The following is a 19,359-nucleotide window of genomic DNA, read 5'->3' on the forward strand; positions in this document are numbered from 1 at the left end:
TGGACAATTCTGTGACTAATAATACTGATTTTAGCAGCTATTTGGTGGTGGACAGATAGTGTACAGTAGTTTTTAAAGGCCACACGTCATGCACATTTCCAGGTCTATATTTGTATTTTGGGGCTTTACTGGAATATATTTGCATTTACAGTAAAAAAAAAAAAAAAAAGGTATTTATCTTATACTGGTTCTTCTGCAGCCCCTCAGTTCAGCCCCTGTCTGAAACAGGCCGTTTTAGTTCCCGTCTCTTTAAGGCCCCCATCCAGAGGAGCCCATCATGTTCTTATTGGCCATTTTCCCTTTTGACTTTCAGGCAGTATGTTTACATACACTCACCTCAAGTTTTGGACCCTTGACCACGTTTAACATACACATCCGAGATCTTAAAAGGCATAAAGAACTTTTTCTCTCAGACAAGACACGTGTTGCATCTGGAAATGAGGATGATGAAAGCACTGAAGCATGAAAAACAGTAAATTTAATGGCTGTAAAACCAAAACAATAAGCTGAAAGATGTAATTATTTGTGGATTTGTCACTATGAGTGACACCTTTTATATTACATGTTGTCATTTCATCCATTGTTAATATCAAAATATTGATTATAGGAGCTTTAAGTATTAAATTGTTTATCTACTGCTCCAGCTGGATAGCACAACACCTAAAAAGGTGAGTTAAGACTTTGCATATCACCCATTTCTGACTTTTGTGGATAATTTTGGACATTTCACTGTTCATTGTTTGTCCTTCTATCACTGAACTTTATCACTTTTTGTCTTGAACTCATTAGTGTTCACCCTTGCTTTGGAACGGGAACTGAATCACCGAGTAATTGAAGGAGCTCTTTATGACCTGGGAGTCTGCTTCATTGGATTAACCTCTAGCCTTTGTCACATTAGACACTAAGAAGGTAAACACCAGTAGCTGAGTCCCTTTAACTAATAAAGTCTCACTACTAATACATTTATCCACAGCAGAACAAGCTGTTTTCTTGATAATTTAGTAACACTGCATCTTTTCCACAATTTCTGAGCATAAATAAAAGCTTAAATGTGTTTTACTAGTTTTTTTTTTTTTTTTTTTACCCTGTTTGGAATACCAATAACCACTGAGTGTGGAGTTATGTTACACAGTTAGATATTGTAGCCCTCAAACTCTGGCGAGGCTTTTCATTTCTGTGTGAAAAGATCCGCCTTGACCAATAAATCTACAGCCGAGGTCTGTGTCAGAGGCTGCTGATTTGACCTCAGGCAGTTGTGGTGAGAAGACACTGATGGGGCCCTTATGACCCGCAGTGACCTCTGACCTCTGTCCTGAGCCCAGACCCTTTAATATAGCCTCAACAGATCAGTTCCATATGGTGATTTGGAGAGGAGAGTCTGGTAGAGGCCACTTAAGAGTAATTTAATTATAACTCCCCCTACGTCTGGATCAGTGGAACATACCAGACATTATGACGATGGTGATTATCAAAGGAGTTATGAATGTTACTGTAAATTACACAGTTCATGTTTAATGTGGTAATAAAATCTAATTTGAAGCTTGGTTGCAAAGTCACTTTCTTTTAGCTTTAAAACAGGAAAGTTTAAATTGATGCTATAAAGTTTATAACCTCTCTGACAACAGATACAGTTCAGCCAGCCAGTACTTCACCTCAGAGTCTGTGCACATTAAAAACTTGTTATCCACTTTATCTCTGCTCCCAGTGACACACGGACAGATCATTCATTATCTGCGGCGCCCGTGGCGTGGACCACGCTGTTGACACAGCTGCAGTCAGGGTGTAAACGAAAGTACTCAGGATGCACCTCGCTCCTGCCTGCCAGCCGAGCAGCTTCTCGAAAATACAAATACTGGAAAGATTTTCTCCCACCCAATGTGTGAAGCCAGTCTGGGAAACTTTCTTTGACCTGAAAAGGAAAATGTCAGAGATTTTATGATGGGAAAAAAGGGACATTTTGTTTGATTTGAAAAACAACTTTTTGCAAAATTGACAAATCATTCAGATGCAAGCAGATGCAACTGATTACCTCTGAGAAGACAGGAGAAAAAGCAGCTTGGCTCTCCACAGTCAATTCAAGACCTGCCTTTGCCAGAAGGGGGCAGTGTTGCTATTACTCTCACTCAAATCTCTGTTGCGGTTGATCTATAACTCTCCATAGCACACTCACCAGATCTCCTTCACAAAGCCAAACGTTTGAAACAAAACCTAAAAAGGAAGCCAAAACTCTGACCCTTTGTCGACAACAGATCTGATCCCTGTTCGGAGACGCCGCCGGGATCTTACTCTGTGATCTGGTGTCACATTTTCAGTGATAGAGAAGCCCTGCCCTGTAGGCAGATAGGGAGAGGAACTACCCTTTGTCTAGCCCCTTACCTTGTCCTCAAGCCATGCTCAGAGAGTCAGCTTTGTGTGAGAGTGGGTGTTAATGCACTGAGGGACAATGGTATCAGATGGGCACTCCATGGGGACAAGTGCGCAGAGATCTATATTTAACACTGCATATATCCTTGTGCTATGTTTCAGAGGAGTATAGGTTGTCTGTATTGTTGTGTGAAGGTTGGGGGCTGTTGGGAGGGAGGACATCCTCTTTGCAGAGAGCAACAGGTGCTGCAGGGACAGAGCCTCCCCAAGGATCAATAGGGAAGAGCTGTCTCTGTATGGTGCACAGTTTACATGCCTGTGAATAGAAAATCTGAGAGGATGCTTTATAACAATACAGTGCATGCACTGAGGTGATGCAACAGTAAAAAATAGGTAATTGTCCGGCAAAAGTTCCATGATGTGCTGCAAATAGACACAAACACAAGGGTTATCTAGTGTGTGCCGAGTGCAAAGTAGTTCACATTTGGCAAAAATGTACATAGATGTCCAATCTTTTAGTTTATTGTAACAAAATAGTGCTGAAACAGATTCTGCAGACAATTGAAACATTTTGATTATCATTTCATTATTTAAGTAATTTTTCAAGCAGGTGACAAAGTTTTTGTACATGCAAAAGTCTTACTGGCAGTTAGTAGAATCAGAAAGTCTTGACTGTGAAGGAATGAATGAATCCTGCACACTGTTGATTTACTAATAATACTAATAATACTCATTTTCTTAGCAGTGTTTTAAAGTAATATTTTACCCATCAAGAACTTTCACCTGAACAAAACATTGTCAATAAAGTGAGTACAAGTGATTAGACGTTGCTCAAATTCTCTTTTTTTCCTGTTTAGAAAAACATTTTAAAATCAATACATTGGGGTTTTGGACTGTTGGTTGGATAAGAGACATGACCTTAGGGTCTTGGAGAATTGTGATGGGTCAGTTCACGCTGAATGTCTCAGTTTGATGTGACAAAGAAAACATTTTTATAGGCTCTTTTCTCAGTCACATGACCATTTCAGTTCTACACAGAGTATCCTAACAGTATTATTACATTAAATATAGTAGTGCTTTTGGCAGAGAGATATTAATCAGTTATAAGTTTATGCTTTAAAGTCTGCTAACCAGACAAAGGTCACATGCCAGTTCCCTTAATAGCATCCACTTCATTGTTTCCCTCACTTGTGTCTTTTCCTTGAATCTTGGTCCCTCCCACTGAAGTCGTGAGGAGAGACGAAACGAAAGAGGAAAAAAGGAAACAGGATTTTGAAGAAATGAGACGTTCATTTCTGGAAACAGGGGCACAGCTGGCTCACCTCTCAGTCAGCTTTAACAGCTCTGCAGTGACTTTCGATGGAGTTTTTAACAGCACATACTGAATATGCACTTTCCAAATATTTATAAAGGCCTGCTGGTTGATGCATCAGTCACTGAAACACATGAACCTCTCTGGCAAATGAAGATGTCTGAATATCCAGTGACAAGAAATCCTCTCAATGTTGTGTTCATGCATGACCTGACTAGAGAGGATAAGAGAACATCAGTCAACTTTAGATTCAATTTGTTTATTACCCAACAACTCTACAAGTTGTTCTTACAGCCAAAGATATGATTACTATCAGTTTCTTGACCGTAAAAGTAAATCAAGATCAGGAAATGAAAGCAGATTTAATTAAGAATCTAAGAAAGAAAAAGAAAGAACTTGATCAAAAAGAAAATGGAGAAAAAGATGTCTTAATAATACATCCATATCCTAGAAGGAGGACGTCTCTCCGGGCATGAAAGTATCTGTTTTACAGTAACTCCTCACAGAGGATCTGAGGTCACTTCCTGTTTGCTATTCCCATTTCTGTCATCCTCAATTGTCCAGCAGTTGTTTTCCAACCATCCAGGAAGTCCTTTCTTAATTTGTTATGCCTCCATCACCTCCTCTCCTTTTTTCTCATTCCCAAAAGAAAATCCGGCACAGAGCGAGCAGGCGCTTATCAGTCAGGGACTTTAAACATGTTTATTTACAGATCATCGGGGAGCTTGGGAAGAGGCCTCAAAGACGGCTGCCTGCTGCTCTTCAAACCCAGAGATTTGGTCCCTTGGTGCGGCGTCGGGGGGCCGCGCTCCCGTGGTCATGTTTGATGGGTGTCGACAGCCACTTGCAGGGCATCAAAGAGTAACGTGGCTGCTGCAGATGTGTGACTGCTCACAGGGTCCTAATCTGCTCAGAGGAGGGGGATCCAATCCGGATCTTTTTCATCCCGCCGCACAGAGGCAGGGCTTTTTCCAAGGGGCCTGTTGTAATACAGTGCATTAGTGAGATAAAGGCCTCTCCTCACAGCTGTCTCATGCTGACAGCCTCTTGGAAAAACTGTCTCTGGGTGGATCTGGGAGGATCCTTTCCTTCTCTTCTGCTGTATCTCCTCTACAGGCCTCTTTCTTCACAGCCTCACACTCTTACAGACCCTTGAGCTCAGCCTTATTTTCTTTCTTTATCATTGTTATGATATGGTCTTCTCATGGTCCTGGTTCATAACACCGTGCACTTCTCTTACAAAGTAATTTTTTACCGTTTTTCTCAGACACACGAAATACCAAACAAGCCAGAATCCTTTAAAACAGCCTTAAACATACCAAATCTAAATTAAAGTATTTGACATGGCAGCCAGAGATCCCTTATTTAGTGAATTGATTTTAAAAAACTGAAACCAAAACCTTTAAAACACTTTAATTAAAACAAATCTATCAATTATTATTCATTACTTTAAGTTATTTGAATATTTGAGAAATACCTTAATAATTTAAGGTGTTATTGGGGTATGTAAAACACCTTACTTTCATAATCCCTTAATCAACACATTTAGTAGATTTTAAGGTGTTTTCATGTTAAATTGAAATATTTGACAAATCCCTTAAGTAAAAGCCCTTAAAAACACTTCAATATCAAAAGCCCTTCATTAACAAAGTTAGTAGAGTTTAAGGAATAAATGACTTTCCCTTTAATTTACACATTAATTTGAAACCCCTTGAAATGACCCTCATGTCCAGGTAATTTTAATGGACACATGCCTTTCTTCTGAAAAACTTAATTCTAATCACTATTTAACAAATTAACAAGCTTTTAAGTGGTGAATTTACACATTTATTTAAATTATCTGTCAAATCCCTTAATTACGAATTTAAGGTGTTTTATTAAGATACAGCCTACAACGCCAAAATCATTTAAAAGACCTTAATTTCAACATCCTTTAATTATCAGATTAAGTAGATTTGAAGGGGTTCATTCCTCTTTAAATACACATTTATTTGACAAGTTTGACAAATTCCTTATTTGTCAATTTAACATATTACTGAGGTATACAAGGGGGTTTCAAAAGACCAAAACTAAAGCCCTTGAAAACAAGGTTAAGGGCTTTCAAAACCTCTTGATCAACAAATTACGTAGAATTTAAATGTTACGCAATGTCCTCCTTAATAGTACATAAATAAATAATAATATTTTAAGGTAAAAATGAAGGGATTCGGTCAAACAGAAATGAAAAATGAAAATGAACAAGGATCAATTCCTCAGAGACGAGGACACAAAATCTCCTCTGATTGGGCTGCCGATGAGGGTGATAGTTGCTCCCGTCCAATAAGAGTCAGTGTTGTGACAGATGTGTATGTATTTATAGTGTGCAAGAGGCAGAGTGATGGATTGGAGGATTCCTCTCTCTCTCAGTAGACAGGCAGCAGACAAGCCAGGACACAGAGGAGGACATCCAGCTGACCAGACCAGGGAGGAAGGGAAGTGAAGATGAAGGGAGGGAGACCGGGCCCCAGACGTCACATCTGCCACCGATACTCCCCAGGGGCCTCCAGGGCATGGGAACCTCGCTTGTCTCCACCCAACCCCCCCCCCCCCTCTACTCCTCTTTCCTCTCCATGCTCTGATCAGTTCCTCCACCGGCCTGAGACCCCAGATCTCCCACTCGTTTCACTCACTCTGTCACTCTGCTGTTGTTGTTTTGGTAACACTTTATAATACACCACATGATTTACAGGTTTGTGGAACGAAGACATAAATTATACTGTAAGAAAATATCAGGTACTTACTGGGTGCAGTATTGGGAGAGAAAGCTGAAGTTTGGGGAAAATCCTTCATACTTTATTCTATATTTGGATCCCTGTTAACAACATTTTAAAATGACATTGATCAATAAAACAAGAACAAACAAGCTAAATATAACCCTGAAAAGTAGAAAATACAAACTTACAACTAAAAAACAAAAAAAAATCAAAAAAAGTTCCGAAACCGCAATACAGCAACTAAAAGTAACATCTACTTTATGTAAGATTCATCAGATTTTGTTTTAATCATGAAAAATGGAAAACGGTGTTTACAACTCTGAAATTCTGATAATTTAACATATTTCACAGTTAAAATATACGACTAAAACTGCAGGGATTAAGGTAATGAACGGATCCTTAGGAAAATCTCTCAACACTCAGATGTTTGGGGGTTATTGAAGAACATATAAAAAAACACGGGTTACCTTCCCAAAATGACAGCAGGGCTACTCACCAGTGCTACAGTACAGCTGAAAGAAAATGGTACAAATCTTCATATAATGAGGGACGTGTTTATGGAGCAAATGAAGTACTTATAGGGGATTTAACAGATTTAATTTTTCCTAAATGTCAGCTTTGTTTCCCAGAGATGCAACCTGTAGGTACACAGTATTTACAAAAATACTTAACATAGTATAATTTATTTCTACAATCCTTCCAATACATACTTCTTTTCTTCCACTACACATACATTTACATAAGTAAAGTAAATATGTTATTGGTATCTGATTCATATACTAAGTCATGGGCTGCATCATAAGTGTTATTGTTGTTTTTTATATTAATCTTTCTCTCTTCCTTTCTTTCTTTCTGTCTTTGTCTCTATGTAGCTCTGCCTGAATAAGTCCTAAAAGCAAATCTCCATCCCTCTGATGATATCCTAACTCAGTGTAAATGTCTGGTTCTAGGTGCGTTTTAATGTGTACATTTACACACATTCATATGTACAGCATTTATGCATTTTCTTACACACCTTTATTATGTTTTATTTCAGCTCCATGAATTTTACATGAAACAATAAACATGAAGTACTAACTTTCAGTTTCAATTTGAGTGTGTTTACATCCACATCTGATCAGCTGTGTAGAAATTGTAACCCCTTTAACTGGAGGTTGAAGTCCTACATTCATCTGACGAATAAATCAAAGTCTGCTTACTGTCCTTTTCAACGCTTTCAACACCATCTCACAGTCTTCCTCAGCAGCTGATCTGAGGTTTAATTTGAAGGTGTTCTTATGATCTAATGAACAAATTGTAACACGTCGAGGGTGAGCTACATCCAATGGGGAAGATCATGAGATGCGGTTCAGAGCATCAGAAATAAAGTTTAGTAAGTGGACCTTGAGTTTGGATGTCCTGGCGGACTACAGGTGGATGCTGTAGTTCGCCAGGACTAATCGCAATGTTTTTGCTTTGTCTGGGGATCGCTGGTTGTATTTAATCCCATCTCTCTCTCTAATATACTCGATCTAATAAAGACAGAAAATGGCTCAAAGTGGACCTTTAATGAATTTCTTTTTGTTGAGTAACCAAAAATTTCACACTCAACACTGTTCACCTACAGACGGGTGACAAATTAAAGGAAAAACCGGTACAGGTCTGAATGCTTGACCTCTACAGTGAGGGGATCCAGTGGCTCTGTTATGCTTTAGGGGGCATTTTGCTGGCATGGTTTGGGTCCTCTTGTCCCCTTAAAGGGAAGAGTCACTGCTAATCAATACAACGTTGTTCTGAGTGATCACCTTTATCCTATGATGAAACATTTCTATTCTGATGGGAGTGGTCTCTTCCAGGATGACAATGCCCCAATTCACAGGACACGAGGGGTCACTGAATGGTTTGATGAGTATGAAAATGATGTGAATCATATTGTATGGCCTTCACAGTCACCAGATCTCAACCTAATTGAACACCTATGGGAGATTTTGGACTGACACGTTAGACGGCGCTCTCCACCACCATCATCAAAACACCAAATGAGGGAATGTCTTTTTGAGGAATGGTGTTCCTTTTCCTCGGCATTGATTCTACGGGTCTCTGAACTCTACTGGAGGGATGTTGTCAGTGGTGGAAAGTACATTTACTCAACTATTGTATATAAGTACAATTGTTGAAGATTAAACCAGTGGTTTCCACCAAATAGTGATTTTTCTTTCTAAACTTCTCACATAGTTTCATTTTAATAGATGTTCAAATGATCCAGTATTTCACCAAAGATCAAAGATTAGAGAAAAAATCCAAAAACTGAAAACAGATTTGTGTATCAGAACTTTGTTTTTTCTTCTTTCCTCTCCCATTAATCATCTCATGACCCCTCAGATTTATCTGGTTACCCTTTGGAGGGGCCTGACCCCTAGGTTGGGAACCATTGGACTAAACTATCTAACTGTATATAAAGTAGTTGAAACTAGCTCCACCTCCAGCAGCTATAACAATAATATGCTGTTTTAACACTGATGCTTCAGTATTAATAATCTAATGATGTCATATATAATAATATATCAGTCAGAGGAACCAAACCACTACTTTTACTGCAATACTTTAACCACATCAAGCTCATAATACTTATGTACTTTTACTTATGTATGATGTTTCATACAGGACTATTTCTGCATTGCTGTATTTTGCTGTATTTGTTCTGAATTCTTCTTCCACCGCTGCTTGTTGTATTATATTCACACTAATAACAAACTGGACTCACATTTTCGTTTGGTGTTGGCGCCTTCAAAGCTTCAAAACTGGTTTCTTTCCAAATTAACCAAACAAACGAATAAAAGCTCTGAACTTTTTATCCACTCCAAACATGCCTGTTCTGAATGTGCTCTAACACTCCTTCACAGTTACACAGGGCTTACACGGTTACACGAGATTTATATATATATCAGTTGCAAACAAAATGGGTATTTGTGTCTCATTGTTGCATTTACATCCCAGTTTTGACAGTCAAGGTTACCATGCCACATTATCTCCTCTCCCATTGCGTGTCTAGAGTAACACAGCAGTTAAACCCCTGCCAGCTGTTAACAATGGCATGCTGTGTGTGTTAAGACCTCTGTGAAGGCTGTGTGTGAGTGTGTGTGCACATGCATGTTCGACAGCTGTCAGCGGCATGTACGTCTTCCAGTCAGTGGCCAAAAACACAGCGGCCGGCTGCTCCCAAAGCTCAAAGCAGCACGGCCGCCTTCACACATTTACAGCAAACTGCTGCCACTCTTTTAGTCCGTGTCAATATTATTACAAGAATACACGTTCCAGACTTCACACTTTAGCCAAACATATATCTGAATATCATGTGGGCTGGATTTGCTGAACATTTTCAATCTGTCCTTCATCCTTTGGACTGACTGAATCGTAAAAAAGACTCAGAAGGTCAAACTAAAGTTATGAGAAGACATAAACAGCTTTCTTTACACAGTTTCAGTCTATAAATCCAAAACAACACAGAAAACCATGTGTGGAAATCAATAAAAACTAGACTAAAGGTGTTCAGACAGAACTTGAAGCAAATTTTCGCTTTGCCTCGTTTGTGCATATTTGAGCACTGGACTGTTCGTGTTTATTCACTCCAAACAGCCAATGTACAAACTGTATATCAGCTGGAAGCGAAGTGGGAGTGTGTCTGTGTGTTTGTGTTCAGTTCAGCCTCCAACTGAACTCAGAACTCAACAGAGACTCTGGCTCTATTTCATAGAGGCTTCACCCTCTCAGAGCTGTCACTGTTGGGTTTGTCCCTGCACACATGCCCTAAACCTAACAGTGACAGCACTTAGAGGGCGAAGCCTGTATAAAATAGAATCTGGAATGACGATACATAATGAACATCCTTTCTGTTGTTTCTCTCCAGTCTCTCTCCTTTTCCCCCTCTTGTCTCTGTACATTTATGAAGCAGGGGCCTGTTTTGTGAAAGCGATTTGCGTGCAGTGCTTACATGTGGATTATAAATGATGCCACTGTCCTGTTGCACAAATGACTGTCACTCTCACAAATATGGAGTTTCTTTTGTTTAGTTAAATGTTCAAAAATGAATGCGAGAGGAAATTCTGTCATGTTGCAAATTTGGTGAAACAGGCGCCAGATTCATAAAGCCCCAGGATATGCATGAATTTCTTGCTCAAATTGAAACATTTTCAACTTGTGTGGACACATATTGACATCAATTTGCATCACCCCGAGTGAATTTGCATCTACTTGTGTCTTTCCAATAACTTTATATGCAATCAAGCCACCTCTAAAATTAGCTTTGTGTTCTGTCCGAATAAAAAAAGTAAGAGTTTACAGCATGCTAGTTAGTTATGTTTTACTTTTAACTTAAGTATTGTGTTAAGTTAATACTTAAGCACAGTGGTGCATTGAGCTAATGCCCCCAATAACAATGCTAACATGCTGATGTTTAGCAGGTATACCGTTTACCATGTTCATCATCATCATCAGTTTAGCTTATTAGTATGCTAACATTTGCTAATTAGCACTAAACACAAAGCTGAGGCTGACAGGAGAGTCATGCTTTACAAGAATTTAATCATAAAGCAAAGTATAGAACAAAATAAAATTGTGACGTGATGGTGGTGCTGGAATAGTTGTTGAGACATTTCTCTCAAAACTACAAATATGAACCTCATGGTGGCACTAGAGGAAAACTCAGAAGATCACCAAAATCAGTAGGATTCAACCTCTGGGGACCATGAATGTCTGTATAAAATTTTATGGGGTCATGTGTGCCAGAGTGATTGATGTATTTTAATGTACTGTATGAGGTTTTTACGTGTGTGCTTCTGCTTTGTGAGGTGCGAACCACCCCGCCAGCCCTCCGCTATCACTGCTAGCAAGGCAACAACAGCTGATATTTCATAAAAGTATAAGGTTACTTCTTGGACCCACAATAAATTAACATCAAACAGACAACACATACTTGTCTCTGCTCAGGTTTCACAGCGCAGTGCTTCACATGCCAAACTGTGGTTTGTCGCCGCTCAGTCAGACGACACATGTCTGAGCGTGGTGCAGTCTCCTGTGACTTGTGTTGTCAAACTCAAATGAGCTGTAAATGCAAATAACAGTCGGCGTTTGTTTTTTGATCTACGGTCTCAGATTCATGGCGTTTTTTACAGCACCGAGATAATTCATGCAGGTGATTACAGCAAAGTGGGCTAAACTGACTTCACAAAACACACCAACTGACAAATACTTTTCTGTTTTGTCTGGAAATACTGGTACATGTAAACCAGTCCCACCCATCTGGCAGATACATCAGATAAAACAAACCAGAGGCCCGACTCACAGAGCAGGTTTCACTGACTGCACATTTTTTTTCATCAGTCCACGCTCCAGATTTGAGAAGGTTGAGCAAAGTTGTTCAGATAACTCAATAAACCTGTTCTTTTTTTTTTTTTTGGAACAGGACCAAGAACAAGACACATAATCGTTTAAGATTAAGTTACCAAATGTAGATGAAAGATATCAATCAATATGTATTTTTAAACAGAAGAAAACAGAAGAAAAATAAACTTGTGAGATGAGATAGATCTTTAGCCAACAGATTTATATCATCACAAGGTCCATTAGAAGCTGTTCTGGAGCTTTCGATTGTATCACACAGTCTTCTTCAGCAGATTCGTACTCGTAGATGTCCATATTTCTAAGCACTTCAAGGATTCCTCGTCCATATATTTGCTTAAAAGTTGAAAATCTTTCTTGACTTTAGTTGACAGTACAGTCCCACCACAATGTCCATTTAGTAACTGTTCTGGAGCTTTCAATCGCAACAGTGAGATGGTGTCTATAAAAACGTAACCATACAGTAGTATATTCTCTCTCTCTGTGTACCAAAATCAGGTCTGATATGTCTAATATGTCACATGTAAGTTCACATTTAAACATTTATATGCAGCTCAACAGCTCAGTCTGTCGGTGGAGAAACGTCTGTCATGGCAAACATTCATGGCATTCAGTCTGAGATAGACAGATGATGTGTTGAGAGAGATATTAAACCGAGTCTTCACGCTCCTGAAACATCAGACCTGACAGCATTTATCAAGGGTTGCTGTTTGACAAACTATAGTAAAGAAATCTAGAGCCAAAGAGGACACTGATGACATGTCACCTCTATTTTTATGAGAATTTAGAGATTTTAGAAACCCCCAAAGTTTATTTTCTACGTTTTTGTGTATTTTTAGTCTGTGTATGTTGCACTACATTATTATATTATATATTATATTATTTGTTTGAGTTTGTCACTCAACTCCTTGTCCAGGCAGTGGTCATCTCTCACCTTGACTGTAACGCTGGTGCATATCGTTACCCAAGTACTTCAGTACATGAGTCCTGCTCAGCCTTCACAAGACTAGCCTGCCTTTCTCAACCTGGACAGGATTATAGTCATATAAACATAGGCTGATGTGAAGGAGATTTGTCCAGCTGTCTTCCTCCCAAATCCTTTTCAGTAACACCCTTACTGGTCTGTCATAAGGATACTCAGTGAAAACACTCTGGTTAACAACAGCTCCCTTCTAAACTGTAACAGTTGTTAAGTTGCTGGATATTATTCAAGCTGCAAGTATGCTCTCGCTGCTAAGGAAATGTTATGAAATTTCAGAATCTAGACCAACCAATCAGAGCCTTCATCTATGGACCTGACTTACTCACACATACTTCTTTACTTCTACTTTAAATGCAGATAGTGTTTCTTATTTAAGATTAGGAGAAGCTAACAGTAAAAATACAAAATACAACAATCATTACAACAATCACTAACTGAGACCACACTGAGAACATTAGATTTCAATAGTTTAATTGAGATAATGAAAGAGAGCTGATATGTTGATGGATGGGTTGGAGAACCTGATGAAGGATTAGGGATGGAGGGATGAAGTGATGGGGGGAGGAAAGGGGTGAGGTGTGAGAGTTGAGGAACATAGAACGGAGGGGTTGAGGGATGATGATGGATGGATGGTATGTCGACTGGACGACGACTGCCGACAGTAGGGAGGTAGGAGGAAACGGGGGAGAGGTTGAGACTCTGAGGGGGGGAACTGTCTCTCCAGTCCATCGCTTGGATAGAGCCCCCTGTTCCTGTGTTAAAACGGAGGAGAGAGGATGGTTGATGAAAAGAGAGGGGTTAGGGTGGGAGGGACTTGCAACTGAGACAAGGGGAGAAGAACGGATGGGGTGTGCCTAAATACTTTGTTGTGCGGAAGTGGGATGTGTACTCGTCGTGGTCTCTGTTCCCGAACCTTGTTTATAAATCTATAAACTTCATATAATTACTCTGTCCCTATTTCATCTGTTTTGTTGTCTACTCACAACCAAGGCAGGTGCAGAAAAAGTAAAAAGATGGCTTCAGGGGGACCATAAGGCCTCTTGAATCTAACATCGATGTGCGTTTTTCTGGGCTTGTTGACAATATGTTCCTTCATGCACCTGCAGTCCTTGTTTCACTTGTGTCAGGTGGATCTGAGTGTTTCAGCGTTTGATCAAAAGCTTCTCCCTGATCTACTGCAACATGGATTGTACCTCATCTGTAGGTCGCTTTGGACAAAAGTGTCTGCCACATGACTGAATATAAATTATTGTAATACGAGGTAGTGTGCAGATGGCTTTGAAGAAGCATTTAGACCTTCATCTTGGGAAAAAAACTGCAATGATTTATATTGGATAAAATAATCTCAACACAATTATTTTGCAACTTTAAACTGCATTTAATTTATCTTTTATCTGCAGCTCAATCTTTGGTACTAATTATGAGCAAAGTTCTGACGATTATTTGAGTTTAGTTTCAATTGTTGATGTAAATATTCTTAAAATAAAATATGAAAAAAACAAATGATGCTAACGTTTTAGAGACTTTCTTTGGGGAGGTTCAGTGGGTTTTGATGCATGACCTCAGTATTTTTTTTAATCCTGGCTACAGCTGTGTGTTTATTCCCATAGTTCTGCAGTAAATCACATTTCATAACTAACAGTAAAAGTTACCTTATGACAACTTCAAACTTAGCTGTTTGCTCTTGTGTTTTCTTTTTTGTTTTGTTTTGTTTTTTTGTCGTTGCAGTGAAATCAACTCTGGCTTCTTCCTGACGGACAGGAACTGAATAGAGGGAACAAACTAAACACTTTCCGGAGATTCTTACTTTCATACACAATCAAGCCTGAATTACACCTTATCACCACAGGAACAATGTCCTCATTCAGGTCCCCAACATACAAGGAACTGGTCCAGCAACAACAAGGAGCCACACACACACACTTTCTAACCTGTGTTAGTATACTGGTGAGGACATTGGATTGACTAACTAAAATAAACTCTGACTCTCTAAACTAAATGGTTAATTTTAGATTTGATTTGATTAGATTAGACTTTATTGTCATTGCACAAAGAACTGAGACGACCAAATGCTAAAGTGTACAGTTACAACTGTACTGGGTGGTATAAATATATAAATGCGTGTCTGGAAGTGTCTGAACAAAAAATATATTTGGTTATACATGTACACAAGTATATACATGGCAAGGTAATAACATAAATATTATGGGTTATTTTAATCCCCATATGGGAGAGGGGTCAACTCATGAGAAACAGTGAGCAGATTTTTGTCCCACAAATGTGATGAACCACACTGGTTAAGAAGACCAGGACTCACAAGAACCGACAAACCCACTTACATTAAATGAAAGATTCAAGATTAAGATTAACTTTATTGTCCCACAGAGTGGGAAATTTGTCTTGGGCTCTTCACCCATGCTCTCTGTTTTTACTTGGTTGATCATAATCTTCTCCAAACACTACAGAGGTCAGTGTAACTGGACGGTATTCATTGTTCTCTTTACAGCTTTCTTTTTTAGGAACAGGAACAATAATAGTTTTTTCCAGATGGAAGGAACAGAATGTAAGTCCAGAGATTTCTAGTAGATGGGGCACCAGGTCTCTGCCAGCTCTTCACTGCATGATTTCAGCAGAAGCCCAGAAATGCCATCTGGTCCAGTGGCCTTCCTGAGGCAGATGCTTGAGAATAGGCTCCAAAATTCAAAAACCTGGTAGATTGCAAAAGCAAAATTCATGTATAAAGCCAAAAACAGTACTACCAGAAAGTATTCAAAAGTTGTTTAAGATGAGGAGCACTAATATGACTTAAGGATAAGAATATGCATGTTTCAAAAATAAAGGTTCTAGAGTATTGTAAATATATATATATATATATATATATATATATATATATATATATATATATATATATATATACGTCATATGTTTGAAAATAATTTAACCTTTAACATCCACCAGGTCATCAGCAACCCGCTTAAGCCAATTGTAAGTGGCTTAGCATCATGTAGTAATGAATAAAGGTAATTGGAGAGGTTCAGGGACATCACTGACACCACAAACTAAAAACTTCCTAGATTCAATAAGGTTAGGTCTAGAGGTCTGGAGTTTTATACAGTTGTGATTGACAAGATGTAGAAGGTATGTGGTGATGTGGCTGCATAGTTCTGGCATAAAGCATGTCCTAGTTATTGTTATTCAAAAATGACTCATTATAGACGAGGACCAAAAACACTTTTTTGAGCCATATGTTTGAACTGATGTAGTTTTGGTTGTGTTTTAGTGTGTTTTAACATGCTAAACAAACACATTTCCAGAAACTATAAGATGTTACCTTTCAAATGAATTTGGGTATGCCAATTAGGCAAAAATTCCAAAAACAATGGTGGATGTTAAGAGGCTACTGAGCAAAGATAAAAATTATTTTGGCATTAGTAGTTAGTTGGCATTAGTGTGGAGGAGATAGTATAAGGTTTTGTCTGATGTTACGGTTTGATGAATATGTCATGTATTTGTTACGTGGGGGCGGAGGAGGTGAACCCAAGTGCAGACACACAGAGGCAAGAGACAGGGACACAGTAGGACAAAGTATTTATCAAAGCAGGCCAGGGGAAACTAGTACTGGTAGCTGGGAAACTGGGGCTGAGGCAGGCTGGGGCAAGAGGAGCAGGTCCGGAGCAGAACCTGTGAAAGCTGGGTAGAGTGGGGGTGCAGGGCAGGGAAGCAGGGCTGAAAAGACGAGGGACCGGAGACAGAGTAGACTTTACAGACTGGCAGGTTAAATGAGCAGGGCTTTTAATGACAACACCAAAACACAGGTCATAATGGGTAATCTGTCCGAATTGCACAATTGCACAAAGTCCAAAAGGGGAAAAAGGCAGGCAGATCAAAAACAGGCTGAGGGTCCAAACCACAAGATCAGGGAGGAACAGGTGCAGGAACAGACGGGCTGATGCAGAGGCTACTCTCTGGCCGTGTGGATCTGGCAGAGCTGAGTATGGGTAGAGGTCTGGGTTATGGAACCGGTTGCAGCTGGTGTGGTTCTGCTCTGACACCAGCACACCTGTCTCCACATACACAATCGCACACATAGGGAGAGAGAGGGAGGGAAGGGGAAGTGGCATCAGGCAGGGAGAAACACAGCCAAAGCAGGAATCATGACAGTATTGTAAAATTTATGCTCTGTTTTATTGTTTTCAACTGTTTTCATCTTTTTAGTGTCTGTTTGGTTTTGGTTTTTCATTGCTTTTATCCCAAATTGTTTGTGTTTTACAAACCAGTATAAATTTCAGCGCTCAAGTAATATTAGACTAATTATATTAGACTGATATAAGACTGGGAGCAAAAATGATCAAACATCAGTTAAAGATCCTGATATCAAACATGCAAGTTGTAAGTTATTTTAATTGTTATACTGTTATATTTTGACCATTGTGTCATTTCAGTCCTTATAGCACATTTTGATGTATTTTCAGGAAATGTGTAGCAGTTTTTTTGTGCCTGTACTAATAAGGAGACTTTACCAATCCTGAAATTTAATTCATGTTTCATTATTTTCATTATTTGCACAGAAAAAGGATTATTAAAGTGAAACAGGTTTTAAAAATGAAGATAAAATCCTAGTTACATGTCACTTATATTGCTTTGTAGAACATTTGTTGATGCTCTCGCTGAGCATATCTTTAATTTAAGTCATTGAACAGTAGAGTACACTAAAATATCAAAGATGCACATGTAAGTCAGGCCTTCTCTATATGAAGTACAATGATAGACGTCTTTTTTTTATGTGACTGAGCAGGAAGCTGTAATAATTCAGGCCAGAAAAGTTCATATAAAACAAACTTAAGAGAAGATCTCCGAGTGGATAATACATTATAACACGGAGAAGGCCTATGCTGTTCTGAATGAAGCTCAAAACCTCCTTAAAAAAAAACTCCGTAATCGCTTCATCTCCATCTGTCGCTGGCTGTCCTCTGGGGATCTGAGGCTTTTATTAACTCGCCGCATAAACGGTAATAAACCTCTCATTTGTCAGGAAGTGTATCAAACACCTTGTTAAAGTCTGGTACTTTCCTGGGAGTAACAGCAGCTGAACGGCATGTCCCATGCTGCTCTTTCAAACCTGCTGGGAATCTACGATGACCACTGGGAAATGAATATTGACTGAAAGTCCCTTTAATGACACAGCCTGTTTAAGTAGCATGATGCAGCAGATGGGCCTCAAACCTGACATATCGGTGATGACTGGTACAGTTGGTTTCAGTCACATGCTCTCTCCCGCTCTTTGCCCACACACAGGAGGAAGAGCTAACTGATAAAAGGGATGAAAAACACGACAGGGGGGCATCAAAGGGAGAGAGAGATTGCACACAAGGACAGAAAGCAAAACAAATGAGTAGATAATGGTGACAAGGACAAGAAATAGATAAGAAGGTAAAGAAAGGCTGGTGGCAGAGAGAGAAAACTACAGAGATCTCCATTCCTGCCTCCTCAGTAATCCTCGTGTTGAGCAGAGGCAGCTGGGAGATTGGCAGCTGTTCAATCCCTAATGAGCGACCATCTCCCTGACCCTGCCTTGTCCCTCTCTTCCTCCCTCGATCCCTCCGTTCAATAAACCCCTCAGTCCGAACCTCCAGCCTCACTCCAGCCAGCTCTCCGCAATTAGTTGAAGGACCGGGCATAATTTGCGATGAAAGGACGAGAGCCTGTGTGGCCCGCGTCGCCGTCAGCTTGACTGCGTCAGAGCCAGACATCTCGTTGTTGTGAATGTTGTCCGTCTGCACACAGTAAGAGCCTTTGTTCCCCTGAGGAGACCAGATAGAGAGAGACGATGATCAGACCAAGTGGCTCAGTGTTAAAAGAGGCCGACCCAGCAGAATATCTGGCAGTTATCTGGGTCTGTGTTTCAGGGGTGACAGTTTGAACAAGACTGTTGAAACTTTGTCTCCAAAATGTCAGTTTGCAGGAACTAAAAAAAACAAAACCTCCATGAGGTGCAAGGACTGATGTTGTGATGCAATATTTATTGAATCTTCATCAGATGATCATGAGAAACATCATTTTATATATTCATCTCCTAATGTTAAGAAAGTCAACATGTCATGTCATCATTAAGTGATGCAGCTGCTCTCTCGTGTTTGTGCACCTGAGTTCATCTGAGAAAGTGCAACACTGGAGATTTGAGCTGTTTCAGATGCAACAAACTGCCAAAATCAGTCGTCCATTTCATCATGTCCATGTTTGGTTTTCGGCCATCGCTCTCCTGCAGCAGACTCTCAAATATTTAACGTACCTTGAATGTAGCAACAAGGATGAGTTTGCAAACCAGGGGTCTATTTCACAAAAGTGATTTGTGAGCACTGATTACACACGGATTGCCAATAGTTGCACCATCTTTTGTCACAAATGATTGTCACTCTCAAATTGCAGATTAGTTTGCGAGTCCTCTTACATGCTCATGCAGGGGTGTTGCGTTTGTTTGGATTCATGAAAAGTGTCAAAATTAATTCCAAGAGGAAATTATTTCATGTTGCAAAGTTGGTGAAACTTGCTCACAACTATGTTACACTTAGCAC

At 39.5% G+C, this 19,359-nt stretch overlaps 1 long non-coding RNA gene across 1 annotated transcript; it reads right to left on the bottom strand.

The window, feature by feature from the left end:
* Window positions 1–16,562: 16,562 nt before the first annotated feature.
* LOC122971478 lies at window positions 16,563–18,665 on the bottom strand. The gene is made up of 2 exons (XR_006399480.1): window positions 18,011–18,665; window positions 16,563–16,847 (listed from the first exon to the last, which is right to left on the bottom strand). It is a non-coding gene; the product is annotated as an uncharacterized LOC122971478 (long non-coding RNA).
* Between the last annotated feature and the right edge of the window lie 694 nt (window positions 18,666–19,359).

The sequence above is a fragment of the Thunnus albacares genome, chromosome 2 (assembly GCF_914725855.1).
Source record: "Thunnus albacares chromosome 2, fThuAlb1.1, whole genome shotgun sequence".
NCBI classification, from domain to species: Eukaryota; Metazoa; Chordata; class Actinopteri; order Scombriformes; family Scombridae; genus Thunnus; species Thunnus albacares.